Raw genomic sequence first — 19,042 nt, 5'->3', positions numbered from 1 at the left:
TCTACATCTGTGTCTTAATTTTTGCCCTGCAAACCGGTTCATCTGTACCATTTTTCTAGGTTCCACATATATGCGTTAATATATGATATTTGTTTTTCTCTTTCTGACTTACTTCACTCTGTATGACAGTCTCTAGATTCATCCACATCTATACAAATGACCCAATTTCATTCCTTTTTATGGCTGAGTAATATTCCATTGTATATATGCACCACATCTTCTTTATCTATTTGTCTGTTGATGGGCATTTAGGTTGCTTCCATGACTTGGCTATTGTAAATAGTGCTGCAATGAACACTAGGGTGCATGTGTCTTTTTGAATTATGGTTTTCTCTGGGTATATGCCCAGTAGTAGGATTGCTGGGTCATACGGTAATTCTATTTTTAGTTTTTTAAGGAGTCTCCATACTGTTCTCCACAGTGGCTGTATCAATTGACATTCCCACCAACAGTGCAAGAGGGTTCCCTTTTCTCCACACCCTCTCCAGCATTTGTTGTTTGTAGATTTCCTGATGATGTCCATTCTAACTGGTGTGAGGTGAGACCTCATTGTAGTTTTGATTTGCATTTCTCTAATAATTAGTGATGTTGAGCAGCTTTTCATGTACTTCTTGGCCATCTGTATGTCCTGTTCGGAGAAATGTCTATTTAGGTCTTCTGCCCATTTTTTGATTGGGTTGTTTGTTTTTTTAATATTGAGCTGCATGAGCTGTTTATATATTTTGGAGATTAATCCTTTGTCCGTTGATTCATTTGCAAATATTTTCTCCCATTCTGAGGGTTGTCTTTTCGTCTTGTCTGTAGTTTCCTTTGCTTTGCAAAAGCTTTTAAGTTTCATTAGGTCCCGTTTATTCTTGGTTTTATTTCCATTACTCTAGGAGGTGGATCAAAAAAGATCTTGCTGTGATTTATGTCAAAGAGTGGTTTTCCTATGGTCTTCTCTTAGAGTTTTATAGTGTCCAGTCTAACATTTAGGTCTCTAATTCATTTTGAGTTTATTTTTGTGTATGGTGTTAGGGAGTGTTCTAATTTCATTCTTTTACATGTAGCTGTCCAGTTTTCCCAGCACCACTTATTGAAGAGACTGTCTTTTCTCCATTGTATATCCTTGCCTCCTTTGTCATAGATTAGTTGACCACAGGTGCATGGGTCTATCTCTGGGCTTTCTATCCTTTTCTATTGATCTATGTTTCTGTTTTTGTGTCAGTACCGTATTGTCTTGATTACTGTAGCTTTGTAGTAGAGCCTGAAGTCAGGCAGTCTGATTCCTCCAGCTTCGTTTTTTTCCCTCAAGACTGCTTTGGCTATTTGGGGTCTTTTGTGTCTCCATACAAATTTTAAGATTTTTTGTTCTAATTATGTAAATAATGCCATTGGTAATTTGATAGGGATTGCATTTAATCTGTAGATTGCTTTGGGTAGTATAGTCATTTTCACAATATTGAGTCTTCCAATCCAAGAACATGGTATATCTCTCCATCTGTTGGTATCATCTTTAATTTCTTTCAACAGGGTCTTATAGTTTTCTGCATACAGGTCTTTTGTCTCCATAGGTAGGTTTATTCCTAGGTATTTTATTCTTTTTGTTGCAATGGTAAATGGCAGTGTTTTCTTAATTTCTCTTTCAGATTTTTCATCATTAATGTATAGGAATGCAAGAGATTTCTGTGCATTTTTTTTTTTTGCAGTACGCGGGCCTCTCACTGCTGTGGCCTCTCCCATTGTGGAGCACATGCTCCGGACGCGCTATGTTGAGGTAGGTTCCCTCTATGCCCACTTTCTGGAGAGTTTTTGTAATAAATGGGGGTTGAATTTTGTCAAAAGTTTTTTCTGCATCTACTGAGATTATCATATGGTTTTTAATTCTTCAGTTTGTTAATACGGTGTATCACATTGATTGATTTGCGTATGTTGAAGAATCCCTGCATCCCTGGGATAAATCCCACTTGATCATGGTGTATGATCCTTTTAGTGTGTTGTTGGATTCTGTTTGCTAGTATTTTGTTGAGGATTTTTGCGTCTATATTCATCAGTGATATTGGTCTGTAATTTTCTTTTTCTGTAGTGTCTTTGTCTGGTTTTGGTATCAGGGTGATGGTGGCCTCATAGAATGAGTTTGGGAGTGTTCCTTCCTCTGCAATTTTTTGGAAGAGTTTGAGAAGGATGGGTGTTAGCTCTTCTGTAAATGTTTGATAGAATTCACCTGTGAAGCCATCTGGTCCTGGACTTTTGTTTGTTGGAAGATTTTTAATCACAGTTTCAATTTCATTATTTGTCATTGGTCTGTTTCTTCCTGTTCAGTCTTGGGAGGTTATACCTTTCTAAGGATTTGTCCATTTCTTCCAGGTTGTCCATTTTATTGTCATAGAGTTGCTTGTAGTAATCTCTTGGGGTGCTTTGTATTTCTGCGGTGTCTGTTGTAACTTCTTCTCTTCCATTTCTAATTTTATTGATTTGAGTCCTCTCCCTCTTTTGCTTTTTTTTCTTTCCTTTTTTTTTTTTTTTTTTTTTTTTTTTGCTGTACGTGGGCCTCTCACTGTTGTGGCCTCTCGCGTTGCGGAGCACAGGCTCCGGACGCGCAGGCTCAGCGGCCATGGCTCATGGGTGCAGCCGCTCTGCGGCATGTGGGATCTTCCTGGACCGGGGCATGAACCCATGTCCCCTGCATCGGCAGGTGGACTCTCAACCACTGCGCCACCAGGGAAGCCCTCCCTCTTTTTCTTGATGAGTCTGGCTAATGGTTTATGAATTTTGTTTATCTTCTCAAAGAACCATCTTTTAGTTTTATTGATCTTTGCTATTGTTTTCTTTATTTCTATTTCTTTTATTTCTGCTCTAATCTTTATGATTTCTTTCCTTCTGCTTACTTTGGGTTTTGTTTGTTCTTCTTTCTCTAGGTGCTTTAGGTGTAAGGTTAGATTGTTTATTTGAGATTTTTCTTGTTTCTTGAGGTGGGCTTGTATAGCTATAAATTTCCCTCTTAGCACTGCTTTTGCTGCATCCCATAGATTTTGGATCGTCGTGTTTTCATTGTCATTTGTCTCTAGGTATTTTTTGATTTCCTCTTTGATTTCTTCAGTGATCTCTTGGTTATTTAGTAACGTATTGTTTAGGCTCCATGTGTTTGTGTTTTTTACGTTTTTTTCCCTGTAATTGATTTCTAGTCTCATAGCATTGTGGTCAGAAAAGATGCTTGATATGATTTCAATTTTCTTAAATTTACTGAGGCTTGATTTGTGACCCAAGATGTGATCTGTCCTGGAGAATATTCTGTGCGCACTTGAGAAAAAAGTGTAGTCTGCTGTTTTTGGATGGAATGTCCTATAAATATCAATTACATCTTATCTGGTCTATTGTGTCATTGAAAGCCTATGTTTCTTTATTAATTTTCTGTTTGGATGATCTGTCCATTGGTGTAAGTGAGGTGTTAAAATCTCCCACTATTATTGTGTTACTGTCGATTTCCTCTTTTATAGCTGTTAGCAGTTGCCTTATGTATTGAGGTGCTCCTATGTTGGGTGCATATATATTTATAATTGTTATATCTTCTTCTTGGATTGATCCCTGATCATTATTTAGTGTCCTTCCTTGTCTCTTATAACATTCTTTATTTTAAAGTCTATTTTATTTGATATGAGTATTGCTACTCCAGCCTTCTTTCGATTTCCATTTGCATGGAATATGTTTTTCATCCCCTCACTTTCAGTCTGTATGTGTCCCTAGGTCTGAAGTGGGTCTCTTGTAGACAGCATATATATGGGTCTTGTTTTTTTTTTTTTTTTTTTTTGCGGTACGCGGGCCTCTCACTGTTGTGGCCTCTCCCGTTGCGGAGCACAGGCTCCAGACGCGCAGGCTCAGCGGCCATGGCTTACGGGCCCAGCCGCTCTGCGGCATGTGGGATCTTCCCGGACTGTGGCATGAACCTGTGTCCCCTGCATTGGCAGGTGGACTCTCAACCCCTGCGCCACCAGGGAAGCCCGGGTCTTGTTTTTGTATGCATTCACTGAGCCTGTGTCTTTTGGTTGGAGCATTGAATCCATTCACTTTTAAGGTAATTACCAATATGTATGTTCCTATTACCATTTTCTTTATTGTTTTGGGTTTGTTTTCGTAAGTCCTTTTATTCTCTTGTGTTTGCCACTTAGAGAAGTTCCTTTAACATTTGTTGTAGAGTTGGTTTGGCGGTGCTGAATTCTCTTAGCTTTTGCTTGTCTGTAAAGCTTTTGATTTCTCCATTGACTCTGAATGAGATCCTTGCCAGGTAGAGTAATCTTGGTTGTAGGTTCTTCTCTTTCATCACTTTAAGTATATCATGCCACTCTCTTCTGGCTTGTAGACTTTCTGCTGAGAAATCAGCTGTTAACCTTATGGGAGTTCCCTTCTATGTTATTTGTCGATTTTCCCTTGCTGCTTTCAATAATTTTTCTTTGTCTTTAATTTTTGTCAATTTGATTTGTATGTGTCTCGTTGTGTTTCTCCTTGTGTTTATCCTGTATGGGACTCTGCACTCCTGGACTTGGGTGTCTATTTCCTTTCCCATGTAGGGAAGTTTTCAACTATAATCTCTTCAAATATTTTCTTGGGTCCTTTCTGTCTCTTCTCCTTCTGTGACCCCTATAATGCGAATGTTGTTGGGTTTAATGTTGTCCCAGAGGTTTCTTAGGCTGTCTTCATTTCTTTTCATTCTTTTTTATTTATTGTGTTCCGCAGCAGTGAATTCCACCAACCTGTCTTCCAGGTCTCTTATCTGTTCTCTGCCTCAGTTATTCTGCTATTGATTCCTTCTAGTGTATTTTTCATTTCATTATTGTATTGTTCATTTCTGTTTGTTCTTTAATTCTTGTAGATCTTTGTTAAACACTTCTTGCATCTTCTCGATCTTTGCCTCCATTCTTTTTCCAAGGTCCTGGATCATCTTCACTATCATTATTCTGAATACTTTTTCTGGTAGGTTACCTATTTCCACTTCATTTAGTTGTTTTTCTGGGGTTTTATTTTGTTCCTTCATCTGGTACATAGCCCTCTGCCTTTTCATCTTGTCTTTCTGTGAATGTGGTTTTTGTTCCACAGGCTGCAGGATGGTAGTTCTTGCTTCTGCTCTCTGTCCTCTGGTGGATGAGGCTATCTAAGAGGCTTGTGCAAGTTTCCTGGTGGGAGGGACTGGTGGTGGGTAGAGCTGGGTGTTGCTCTGGTGGGCAGAGCTCAGTAAAACTTTATCCTCTTGTCTGCTGATGGGTGGGGCTGGGTTTCCTCCCTGTTGGTTGTTTGGCCTGAAGCGAGCCAACACTGGAGCCTACCCAGGCTCTTTGGTGGGGCTAATGGTGGACTCTGGGAGGGCTCACGCCAGGGAGTACTTTCCAGAACTTCTGCTGCCAGTGTCCTTGTCCTCACAGTGAGCCACAGCCACCCCCTGCCTCTGCAGGAGACCCTCCAACAGCAGCAGGTAGGTGTGGTTCAGTCTCCTATAGAGTCACCACTCCTTCCCCTGGGTCCCAATGCGCACACTACTTTGTGTGTCCCCCAAGAGTGGAGTCTCTGTTTCCCCCAGTCCTGTCAAAGTGCTGCAATCAAATCCCACTAGTCTTCAAAGTCTGATACTCTAGGAATTTCTCCTCCTGTTGCCGGACCCTCAGGTTGGGCAGCTTGATGTGAGGCTCAGGACCTTCACTCCAGTGGGTGGAGTTCTGTGGTCTGAGTGTTCTCCAGTTTGTGAGTCATACAGCCATTAGTTACGGGTTTTGATTTTATTGTGATTGCGCCCCTCCTACCGTCTTACGTGGCTTCTCCTTGTCTTTGGATATGGGGTATCTTTCTTCGTGAGTTCCAGTGTCTTCCTGTCGATGATTGTTCAGCAGTTAGTTGTGATTGTGGTGTTCTCACAAGAGGGAGTGAAAGCGTGTCCTTCTACTCCACCATCTAGATCCTTTCAGTGTCACTCTTTTAGCTTTTTATGTTTCTTTAAGACATCTTGGTGATTGTTGGCCCTTTCCCTTGTAAGTTTTAGAATCAACTTGTCAATTTCTACAAAAACCTGTTTGGGAGTACCCTGAATCTGTGTTAGACCAATAAGTTGGTAATTATCTCAGTAAGAAATATGAGTTTTTCAGTCATGTGGTATCTTTGGTTTGTTTGCATCATCTTTAAATTCTCTCAGTAGTGTTTTGTAGTTTTTCTTGTATAGGTCTTGCAGAAATTTTGTTAAATTCATCCCAGAGTAGTTCATTTTTCTTGATAATATTGCAAATTTTGTTTTCCTTTAATTTTTTGCTAATTGCTAGTATTTAAGAATGCTTTCAGGTTTCCCTGGTGGCGCAGTGGTTGAGAGTCTGCCTGCCAATGCAGGGGACACGGGTCGTGCCCCGGTCCGGGAAGATCCCACATGCCGCGGAGCGGCTGGGCCCGTGAGCCATGGCCGCTGAGCCTGCATGTACAGAGCCTGTGCTCCGCAACGGGAGAGGCCCACAACAGTGAGAGGCACGCGTACCGCAAAAAAGAAAAAAAAAAATTTATCTGTGATGTTTTACTCCTTTCTTTCCAATATATATGTCTTTTATCTATCTATCTATCTACCTTTATTGCATCATCTTGGACCTTCAATATGATGTTTAATAGAAGTGGCGGTACATCTTTGCCTTATTCCTGGTCTTGGCGATAAAATGTTCAGTCTGTCTCCATTAAGTATGATGAAAACTACAGCTGTTTCATAGTTGTTCTTCATCAGGTTGAGGAAATTCCCTTTCATTCCCTATTTTGCTGAGAGTTTTCATCACTAAGAGATGTTGAATTCTGTTGAGTGGTTTTCTGTATCAGTTGAGGTTATCATATGATTTTCTTCTTTATTCCATTAATATGGAGAATTACGTTGATTTTTAACTGTGAAGCCTACTTTGCATAGCTGGAATAAACTCCATTATTATGTGTTATTATTACTATAATTATTTTTATATTGCCAAGTCAGATTTCCTAATGTTTTGTTAAGAATGTTTATGGCTAATTTTGGGAGAATATTATGGTTCTCTAATTTTCTTTTCCCCTGTAGTGGCTTTGTATGATTTTGGTATTGTTGGTGTCATAAAGTGAGATGGAAAGTGTTTCTTCCTTTTTATTTAAAAAAAAAAGTCTGTGAGGAGTTAATGCTACTTCTTCCTTAATTGTTTGGTATTATTAACTGAGTGGAACATACAGAGTTCCCATATACCCTGTGTTTCCACATATGCACAGCCTCCTCACTGTCAACATCCTGCACCCAGAGTACATTTGCTTTGATTGATGAACCTACATTGACTCATCATTATCACTCAAAGTCCATAGTTTACAGTTTGTGTCCACTCTTTTTTTTTTAAGTTATTTTTGATGTGGACCGTTTTTAAAGTCTTTATTGAATTTGTTACAATATTCTATTTTATGTTTTGGTTTTTTGGCCAGGAAGCATGTGGGATCTTAGCTTCCTGACCAGGGATCAAATCCACACCCCCTGCATTGGAAGGTGAAGTCTTAACCATTGTACTGCCAGGGAAGTCCTGGTGTTCACTCTTGGCGTTTTGTATTTAATGGGTTTTGACACAAGGACAATGACATATATTCACCATTTTAGTATCATACAGAATAGTTTCATGGCCCTAAAAATCCTCTGTGCTCTGTTGATTCATCCCTCTCACCCCATCCCCCAACCTCTGGCAACTTCTGATCTTTTTATTGTCTTCATAGTTTTACCTCTGCAGAATATCATATGGTTGAAATCATATAGTATGTAGCCTTTTCACATTGGTTTCTTTCACTTAGTAATATGCATTTAAGGTTTCAACATGAGCTGTCATGCTATGAAAAGACATTTCGTTTAAGCCTTGAATAAAATTTCATTGTATTGATGTACCACAATTCATCTGTCCACCTGCTGAAGAGCATCTTGCTTGCTTCCAACTTTTGGCAATTGTGAATCAAGCTGCTATGAGCATCCATGTGCAAGCTTTGTGTGGATGTGAGTTTTCAGTTCCTTTGGGTAAATATCAAGGAGCACAATTGCTGGGTCTTATGGTACGAGTATTTTAGTTTTGTAAAAAGAAAAACTGCCGAAGTATCTTCCAAAGTTGCTGTGCCATTTTGCATTTCTACCAGCAACGAATGAAAGTTCCTGTTGCTCCACATCTACACCAGCATTTGGTGTTATTAATGTTTTGGATTTTTGGCATTCTTATAGGTATATAGTGATTTCTAATTGTTTTCATTTGCAATTCCCTAATGCATTATCATGTTAAGCATCTTCTCATATGCTTTTATTCCATCTGTTTATTTTCTTTGATGAGATATCTGTTAAGATCTTTTGCCTGTCTATTAATGGGTTCCTTTTTTTATTGTTGAGTTTTAAGAGTTATGTTCAACAACTGTCTCTGGTTGGTTTTGATAGATTGTCTTGGGGGGGGAGACCACTTTTTGTACTAGTGAGCTCTGAGTAAGTTCAATAATAACAGCCTTACATGTGAAGTCTTTCATGTCCAATAATGACTCTTCTCTGGGAACTCCAACTTCTTGGACTGCCAGACTTGGTTGTGGCTGTTGTTTTTCAAGATTCCTGTGTACCTGGGGATGGGCAGATGAGCACAGGGAAATTAAAATGCCACAAAGCTCATTGTTTTTACTGAGATTCAGCTCTTTTCCTTGAATAATCATTCCCTAGATGGCTGCAAGTCTTTGGTTAATTTCTAGCATTTTGAGAAAGTTGATTTTGACAGTTTTTGCTAGTGTTCTCATTGCTTTTGTGGAGGAAAGTGTTTTCAGAACTTTTTACTCTGAGATTTTCAATGATGTCCATTGTCCTTTTGTGAGCAGTAACCTAAATTTGTAAGGTAGTGTTGTGAGAACTGGACGAAATTCCTTGCCTGTAGAACAGGAGGACAAGAGCTCAATTAAATGACCAGGGAAAGTAATATATGCACATCATGTCACATCATGTCAGTTTTTAATATATTTTATAGGTGCTGGATCTAGATGAGTCAAATTTTACTCGGTGAATAGTGAGTAGTTAAATCTCATCACCATATAACATGTAATGGTTTGTATCCTTTAAAATGAAATGAGGAATTACTATTTTTTTTGCAGGGGGGTCACAACATAAAATGTATTTCCTTTTGCAAGTCAGGGTGAAAAAAGTTTAAAAGACACTATTCTAGGACAGTGTTTTCCAAACTTCCCTTTAGCCTGGAATCATAAGAATCTAACTTGGGGGCCTAAAATAGATAAGGTAGAAGCTGAAGACTCTGGTCCCATGTGATCCTCTCCTAACACCCCCTCCCCAGGGGTCACGGGCCCCAGGCCTGGGAGTCTGCGAGGTCAGGGTTCACAGTCAAATTACAGCACAGGTGCACCAACAGGGGTGCAGAGGGACAGCCTATGCAAGAGTTGAATGCTCCTGTTGTGGAGAAATCATTTTTTGGTTAAATTAAGGTGGCCTTTAAGGCAGGCCCCAAACACTCCTGCCTGGCACAGCTAGACAGGCCAGCCCAGCACCCCCGCCAGCAGCCACTTCATGGCCTGATGTGTGTACTATTCCACAGTGACACCAGCACTTGTGGCCTCAGCTATGAACTCTCACCTCCAAAACCTTGTTCCCAGCGAGAATTCAGCAGTGTCAGAACAGTCTCAGGGTTTGGGACAGAAGCAACAAACGCCGAGAGTCCCAAAGTCTTGCTCCCAAGATTTGTCTACAGTGCAGACAAATCGGCTTTATTTAAGGGACTGAGCCTTGTTTCAGATGACGTTCGGACTTTACCTTCTAGAAGTAAGCCTTTTGTCGCCAATCACTTAGGTAGATGTTTGGAGTTAAGTTGTTTTTCTTGAAATGAGCAAATAATTTTGTTGTTTATTTTTTTAATTTTTTTTTTGCGGTACGCAGGCCTCTCACTGCTGTGGCCTCTCTCGTTGCGGAGCACAGCCTCCGGACGCGCAGGCTTAGCAGCCATGGCTCACGGGCCCAGCCGCTCCGCGGCATGTGGGATCTTCCCGGACCGGGGCACGACCCTGTGTCCCCTGCATCGGCAGGCAGACTCCCAACCACTGCGCTACCAGGGAAGCCCATGAGCAAATAATTTTGGCAAATTTTCTTCAACAAATACCTCAAACGCAGCAGAATAAGTCAACATAAGGCCGTGGTCCACTTGGAAAAAAGCCATTTGACAGGGTTTATTCAAAAGATTGGAAAAAGCAATGAAGGCATCTACAGTAAGTTCAAGATCAACACGGCTGCTATGAAGGCCATTCCCTGAACGTAACCCACATCCGTTCGGTAACAAGTGTAAGCTTCCAAAATGCTGTGCAACATGTTGTGATACGGGCCACCTTGCTGGAAAATGCAGAGATTAGGGAATGTTCTGGAAATGTCTAGTTTAATAAACTCCAGACTGGCTTCTCTGTCTTCTGCTGAAAAACCAGCATCTTCATTCTCCACTTCAGAGCCTCCCGTACTAAAGGACCTGCTCCTTGGCTTGGGCAAGACAGATGTCAGAGAGCTCCAGGGTGATGTTTAACTCATTGCCAATGGCTAAGCTCCAGACTTTGCCTCTCACAATGGGAGGGATTCCCTGCCACCATAAATCTCTAACTTTTCCTAGAGTACCGCATTGTTTGCCGGTTAGGCAAAATCTCATTATTCCAAGTGAGGACGGCGTTTCCAATACTTTCTTCTAATCTGCATCTTTCTTCCAGCTGCTTTTTCCTTCTCTGAGCTTCTTTCAACTCTCATTTTTTTGGCTGGAACCACCATTTCTTCATACTGTTGCCTGTGTTACTGAGCTTCTTCAGCTGGCTTTGCTGAGAGATTTGCTGGTCTGTCTTCCAGGATGAGTGTGGTGGTGGAGAGAGGCTCAAAGTCAATATTCTTCCTCACATTCTGCTTTGGTGAGGGTGGCCTGCTAGGTCGTCCAGGCTTGTTTTCATATTCCAAGAACGCCGAGGGGCTCAGAGGCGTGCGGCCGGCGGCTCCAGGCCCGAGTCAGCGAGCGAGTGGGGCTCCATGGCGGGACCTTGGGCTTGGCTCTGGTGGCCGGGTGGGGCGAGGAGTTACTATTTAAATCATAATCTAATATTCTCTTCCACCTGAAACTTTTTGCCATCTGAAATATCTCTTGATAGAAAAGGTACGTATCTTGTTTCTTTCTTTTCCCTGAATATAAATAGTGTTATATTTAAGATTACAATCAGGTTTTCATTTGAATTTCCTGAATGTATAGCAGGGACTTCTGATTCTTTATTACTAGGTATTTTTTTTCTCCCTAGTTGTTGCTGCTTATGGAGTATTATGGGGAGAGAAGAGGGGAGGATTGATTTGTGAAAGACAGGTTGTCTTGGCTAGACAAGTCATGTGTAGGTCAAGTTGTTTGAGGGTGACCTGCTAATGTTGTAGAAGGATTTCATTGTAGTTTTATATTTTATTGAATTTAATTATACACACAGGGCAAATGAAAGGTGTAATGCAGTTGGTTTTGTGGTGTTTCATTCAATGTGATGGACATTTTGTAAGTACACTGAAAATACTGGGGAGAGGATTTTAAATCTGTCTACTTTTGATCATCTATGAATTTTACACAGAACTACGGTATAGTTAATCATTTAAAATTCTAGATTTGTTTTGCTCTATTGAATTTGATTGAGTTATATTTGAGATTTAAAAGTTAGAATGGAGCTTCCCTGGTGGTGCAGTGGTTAAGAATCCACCTGCAAATGCAGGGGACACGGGTTTGAGTCCTGGCCTGGTAAGATCCTATATGCCACAGAGCGTGTATATATATAATCTCCAGATCAAGATATAAAACATTTTCAGGGATTCCCCTGGCATTCCAGTGGTAAGGATCCATGCTTCCAATGCAGGGCGCGTGCCCTGGTTGGGAAACTAAGATCCCACATGCCACCATATTTGCAAACGAAGCAACTGACAAGGGCTTAATTTCCAAAATATACAAACAGCTCATACAGCTCAATAACAAAAAAACAAACAAACCAATCGAAAAATGGGCAAAAGACCTAAACAGACATTTCTCCAAAGAATACATACAGATGGCCAACAGGCATATGAAAAATGCTCAACATTGCTAATTATTAGAAAATGCAAATCAGAACTACAGTGAGGAGTCTTATCACCTCACACCTGCCAGAATGGCCATCATCAAAAAATCTACAAAGAATGAATGCTGGAGAGTGTGTAGGGAAAAGGGAACCCTCCTACACTGTTGGTGGGAATGTAAATTGGTGAAGCCACTATGGAGAACAGTATGGAAGTTCCTTGAAAAACTAAAAATAGAGCTACCATATGATCCAGCAATCCCACTCCTGGGGCATATATCCAGAGAAAACCATACTTAGAAAAGATACATGCACCGCAGTATTCATTGCAGTACTATTTACAATAGCCAATACATGGAAGCAACCTAAGTATCCATCAACAGATGAATGGATAAGGAAGATGTGGTATATATGTACAATGGAATATTACTCAGCCATAAAAACACGAAATAATGCCATTTACAGCAACATGGATGGATGTAAAGATATCACACTAGCGCGAAGTGAGTCAGAGAAAGACAAATAGCATATGATATCACTTATATGTGGAATCTTAAAAAGTGATACAAATGAGCTTATTTACAAAAGAGAAACAGACTCACAGACAGAAAACAAACTTATGGTTATCAAGTGGGAAAGCGGGAAGAGGGATAAATTAGGAGTTCGGGATTAACAGATACATGCTGCTATATATAAAACAGATAAACAAGGACCTACTGTAGAGTAAGGGAACTATATTCAATGTCTTATAACAACCTATAATGGAAAAGAATCTGAAAAAGAATATATATATATATAAAGTATATATATGTAAAGAATATATATATGTAAAGAATACATATATGTAAAGAATATATATATGTAAAGAATATATATATATATATATATATATAACTGAATCACTTTGCTGTGAAACTAACACAATATTGTATATCGACTATACTTCAATTAAAAAAAGACCTGTAGTGGGCTTTCCTGGTGGCACAGTGGTTGAGAGTCCGCCTGCTGATGCGGGGGACACGGGTTTGTGCCCTGGTCCGGGAGGATCCCACATGCCGCGGAGCGGCTGGGCCCGTGAGCCATGGCCGCTGAGCCTGCGCGTCCGGAGGCTGTGCTCCGCAACGGGAGAGGCCACAGCAGTGAGAGGCCCGCGTACCACACACACACACAAAAAAAACCTGTAGTACCAAGGAACCAAGAAAAAAATTTTTTTCAGCTACTGTATATTTACTTCATATAAATGTCTTGTGAACATTTTACATCATGAGTTTAAATTTTCTGTTCTGTGGATTTATTTTTACACTTTAAAAATTATTTTAAACATACTAAACATGGTTACCAAATAATCTGTGTTTGATAATTCCAAAAAATGAACTCGTAGGTTTGTTTTTGCTAGTTTCTTCCATAATGCATAGTTTGTTCCACCAGATAACATTTGTGTTCATTGCAATCTGGCTTTTTTCAGTGTGACTAGTCGCATACAACTAAAAAAAATTTTTTTTTATTGGAGTATAATTGCTTTACAATGTTGTGTTAGTTTCTGCTGTACAATGCAGTGAATCAGCTATATGTATACCTATATTCCCTCCCTCTTTGACCTCCCTCTTCCCACCCCATCCCACCCAACTAGGTCGTCAGAGAGCACCGGGCTGTGCTTCCTGTGCTTTATAGCTTGTTCCCACTAGCTATCTATTTTATGCATGGTAGTGTATATATGCCCATCCTAATCTCCCAATTCAACCGACCATCCCCTTCCCACCCCGTTTCCACATGTCCGTTCTCTATGTCTACGTCTACCTCTCTATTCCTGCCCTGCAAATAGGTTCATCTGTACCATTTTTCTAGGTTCCACATACATGCGTTAATATATGATATTTGTTTTTCACTTTCTGGCTTACTTCACTCTGTATGACAGACTCTAGGTCCATCAACATCTCTACAAATGACCCAATTTCGTTCCTTTTTATGGCTGAGTAATATTCCATTGTATATATGTACCACATCTTCTTTATCCATTCATCTGATGATGGACACTTAGGTTGTTTCCATCTCCAGGCTATTGTAAATAGAGCTGCAATGAACATTTTGGTACATGACTCTTTTTGAATTATGCTTTTCTCAGGGTATATGCCCAGCAGTGGGATTGCTGGGTCATATGGTAGTTCTATTTTTAGGTTTTTAAGGAACCTCCAATACTGTTCTCCATAGTGGCTGTATCAATTTACATTCCCACCAATACTGCAGGAGGGTTCCCTTTACTCCACACCCTCTCCAGCATTTATTGTTTGTAGATTTTTTGATGATGGCCATTCTGACTGGTGTGAGGTCATACCTCATTGCAGTTTTGATTTGCATTTCTCTAATAGTTAGTGATGTTGAGCATCTTTTCATGTGCCTCTTGGCCATCTGTATCTCTTCTTTGGTGAAATGTCTATTTAGGTCTTACACCCATTTTTTAATTGGGTTGTTTGTTTTCTTGATATTGAGCTGCATGTACTGTTTGTATATTTTGGAGATTAATTCGTTGTCTGTAGCTTCGTTTGCAAATATTTTCTCCCATTCTGAGGGTTGTCTTTCCGTCTTCTTTATGGTTTCCTTTGCTGTGCAGAAGCTTTTAAGTTTTATTGGGTCCCATTTGTTTACTTTGTTTTTATTTTCATTACTCTAGGACGTGGTCAAAAAAGATCTTGCTGTAATTTATGTCAAAGAGTGTTCTTCCTGTGTTTTCCTCTAAGTTTTATAGTGTTTGGTCTTACATTTAGGTCTTTAATCCATTTTGAGTTTATTTCTGTGCGTGGTATTAGGGGGTGTTCTAATTTCATTCTTTTACATGTAGCTGTCCAGTTTTTCCAGAAACACCTATTGAAGAGACTGTCCTTTCTCCATTGTATGTTCTTGCCTCCTTTGCCATAAATGAGGTGACGATAGGTGCATGGGTTTATCTCTGGGCTTTCTCTTGTACCATTGATCTATATTTCCGTTTTTTAAAAAAAAATTTTATTTATTATTTTTGGCTGCGTTGGGTCTTTGTTGCTGTGTGTGGGTTTCTCTAGTTGTGGCGAGCGGGGCTACCCTTCATTGCGGTGTGCGGGCTTCTCATTGTGGTGGCTTCTCGTTGCAGAGCACAGGTTTTAGGCATGCGGGCTTCAGTAGTTGCAGCATGTGGGCTCAGTAGTTGCGACATGCGGGCTGAGAGCTCATGGGCTTCAGTAGTTGTGGTGCATGGGCTCAGTAGTAGAGACTGGTTCACGGTCTCTAGAGTGCAGGCTCAGTAGCTGTGGCGCATAGGCTTAGTTGCTCTGTGGCATGGGGGATCTTCCTGGACTAGGGATCAAACCCATGTCCCCTGCATTGGCAGGCGGATTCTTACCCACTGCACCACCAGGGAAGTTCCATATATTTCTGTTTTTGTGCCAGTACCATACTGTCTTGATTACTGTAGCTTTGTAGTATAGTCTGAAGTCTGGGAGTCTGATTCCTACAGCTCCATTTTTCTTTCTCAAGATTGCTTTGGCTATTCAGGTCTTTTTTGTTTCCATACAAATTGTAAAAATTTTTGTTCTAATTCTGTGAAGAATGCCATTGGTAATTTGATAGGGATTGCACTGACCTTGTAGATTGTTTTGGGTAGTATAGTCATTTTCACAATACTGATTTTTCCAATCCAAGAACATGTTCTGTTTCTCCATCTGTTTGTGTCACCTTTGATTTCTTTCTTCAGTGTTTCATAGTTTCTGAGTACAGGTCTTTTGCATCCTTAGGTAGGTTTATTCCTAGGTATTTTATTCTTTTTGTTACGATGGTAAATGGGATTGTTTCCTTAATTTCTCTTAGCGTATAGGAATGCAAGAGATTTCTGCGCGTTAATTTTGCGCCCTACAACCTTACCAAATTCATTGATTTGTTCTCATCGTTTTCTGGTGGTATCTTTAGGATTTCCTAGGTATATTATCATGCCATCAGCAAACAGTGACAGTTTTACTTCTTCTTTTCCAATTTGTATTCCTTTTATTTCTTTTTCTTCTTTAATTGCCATGGCTAGGACTTCCAAAACTGTTGAATAAGAGTGGCGACAGTGGACATCCTTGTCTTGTTCCTGATCTTAGAGATTTCCTCTAAGATTTCCTTTCAGTTTTTCACCATTGAGAATGAAGTTTGCTGTGGGTTTGTCATATGTGGTCTTTATTATGTTGAGGTAGGTTCCCGCTGTGCCCATGTTCTGGAGAGTTTTTATCATAAATGGGGGTTGAATTTTGTCAAAAGCTTTTTCCGCATCTATTGAGATCATATGTGTTTTATTCTTTAATTTGTTAATGTGGTGTATCACATTGATTGATTTGCATATATTGAAGAATCCTTGCATTCCTGGGATAAATCCCACTTGATCCATGGTGTATAATCCTTTTAATATGTTGTTGGATTCAGTTTGCTAGTATTTTGTTGAGGATTTTTGCGTGTATGTTCATCAGTGATATTGGTCTGTAATTTTCTTTTTTTGTGATACCTTTGTCTGGTTTTGGTATCAGTGTGATGGTGGCCTCGTAGAACGAATTTGGGAGTGTTCCGCCCTCTGCAATGTTTTCTAAGAGTTTGAGAAGGATAGGTGTTAGCTCTTCTCTAATGTTTGATAGAATTCACCTGTGAAGCCATCTGCCTGGACTTTGTTGGAAGATTTTTAATTACAGTTTCAATTTCATTGCTTGCTATATGTCTGTTTATATATTCTAATTTTTCCTGGTTCAGTCTTGGAAAATTGTACCTTTCCAAGAATTTGTCAGTATCTTTGAGGTTGTCCGTTTTATTGGCATATAGTTGTTTGTAGCGGTCTCTTACAGTCCTTTGTATTTCTGTGGTGTCAGTTGTGATTTCCCCTTTTTCATTTCTATTTTTATTGGTTTATGTCCTCTCCCTTTTTTTCTTGATGAGTCTGGCTAAAGGTTTATCAATTTTGTTTATCTTTTCAAAGAACCAGCTTTCAGTTTTATTGATCTTTGCTATTGTTTCCTTCATTTCTTTTTCATTTATTTCTGCTCTGATCTTTATGATTTCTTTCTTTCTACTGACTTTGGGTTTTCTTTGTTCTTCTTTCTCTAGTTGCTTTAGGTGTAAGCTTAGATTGTTTGAGATTTTTCTTATTTCTTGAGGTGAGAATGAATTGCTATAAACTTCCCTCTTAGAACTGCTTTTTCTGCATCCCATAGGTTTTGGGTCATCGTGTTTTCATTGTCATTTGTTTCTGTGTATTTTTTTTGTTTGTTTATTTCTTCTTTGGTTTCTTCAGTGATCTCTTGGTTACTTAGTAGTGCACTGTTTAGCCTCCGTGTATTTGTGTTTTTTGCAGGTTTTTTTCCCTTTAATTTATTTCTAATCTCATAGCATTGTGGTTAGAAAAGATGCTTGATATGATTTCAGTTTTCTTAAATTTACTGAGGCTTGATTTGTGACCCAAGATGTGATCTATCCTGGAGAATGTTCTCTGTGTACTTGAGAAGAAAGCGTATTCTGCCACTTTCGGGTGGATGCCCTATAAATATCAGTTAAGTCTGTCTGGTCTGTTGTGTCATTTAAAGCTTGTGTTTCCTTATTTTCTGTTTGGATGATCTGTCCATTGGTGTAATTGGGGTGTTAAAGTCCCGTACTATTATTGTGTTACTGTCAATTTCTCCTTTTATGATTGTTAGCATTTGCCTTATATGTTGTGGTACTCCTATGTTGGGTGCATAAATATTTATAATTGTTATATCTTCTTGGATTGATCCCGTGATCATTATGTAGTGTCGTTCCTTATCTCTTGTAACTGTCTATTTCAAAGTGTATTTTATCTGGTACGAGTATTACTACTCCAGCTTTCCTTTGATTTTCATTTGTGTGGAATATCTTTTTCCATCCCCTCACTTTCAGTCTGTATGTGTCCCTAGGTCTGAAGTGCGTCTGTTGTAGACAGCATATATATGGGTCTTGTTTTTGTATCCATTCAGCCAGTCTGTGTCTTTTGGTTGGGGCATTTAATCCATTTACATTCAAGGTTATTATTGATATGTATGTTCCTATCACCATTTTCTTAATTGTTTTGGGTTTGTTTTTGTGGGTCTTTTTCTTCTGTTGTGTTTCCCACCTAGAGAAGTTCCTTTAGCATTTGTTGTAAATATGGTTTGGTGGTGCTGAATTCTCTTAGCTTTTGCTTGTCTGTAAAGCTTTTGATTTCTCAGTTGAATCTGAATGAGATTCTTGCTGGGTAGGGTAATCTTGGTTTTAGGTTTTTCTCCATCACTTTAAGTATATCCTGCCACTCCCTTCTGGCTTGCAGAGTTTCTGCTGAAAAATCAGCTGATAACCTTATGGGGATTCCCTTGTATGTTATTTGTTGCTTTTCCCTTGCTGCTTTTAATATTTTTTTCTTTGAATTGAATTTTTGTTAGTTTGATTAATATGTGTCTCGGTGTGTTTCTCCTTGGGTTTATCCTGTATGGGACTCTGCACTTCCTGGACTTAGGTGGCTATTTCCTTTCCCATGTTAGGAAAGTTTTCGACTATAATTTCTTTAAATATTTTCTCAGACTCTTTCTCTTCTTCTTCTGGGACCCCTATAATTCAACTGTTGGTGTCTTTAATGTTGTCCCAGAGGTCTCTGAGACTGTCCTCATTTCTTTTCATTCTTTTTTCTGTATTCTGTCGTGCAGCAGTTATTTCCACCATTCTGTCCTCCAGCTCACTACTTGTTCTTCTGCCTCAGTTATTCTGTTACTGATTCCTTCTAGTGTATTTTTCATTTCATTTATTGTGTTGTTCATCTCTGTCTGTTTGTTCTTTAGTTCTTCTAGATCTTTGTTAAACACTCATTGTATTTTCTCAATCCATGCCACAATTCTATTTCCAAGATTCTGGATCATCTTTACTATCATTACTCTGAATTCTTTTTCAGGTAGCTTGCCTATTTCCTCTTCATTTATTTGGTCTTGGAGGTTTTTACCTTGCCTTTTCATCTGTGACA

General features: G+C 39.5%; 1 long non-coding RNA gene and 1 pseudogene across 1 annotated transcript in view; one reads left to right on the top strand and one right to left on the bottom strand.

The window, feature by feature from the left end:
- LOC132416728 (uncharacterized) overlaps positions 1–19,042 on the top strand; it is a 90,323-nt gene that overhangs the window by 14,662 nt on the left and 56,619 nt on the right. The gene's annotated exons all lie outside the window — the stretch shown is intronic.
- On the bottom strand, positions 9,703–10,653 carry LOC132416289 (TBC1 domain family member 14-like; annotated as a pseudogene).

Source organism: Delphinus delphis, chromosome 20 (genome assembly GCF_949987515.2).
Source record: "Delphinus delphis chromosome 20, mDelDel1.2, whole genome shotgun sequence".
Taxonomy (NCBI): Eukaryota; Metazoa; Chordata; class Mammalia; order Artiodactyla; family Delphinidae; genus Delphinus; species Delphinus delphis.
This window is presented reverse-complemented; position numbering and strand designations above follow the sequence as displayed.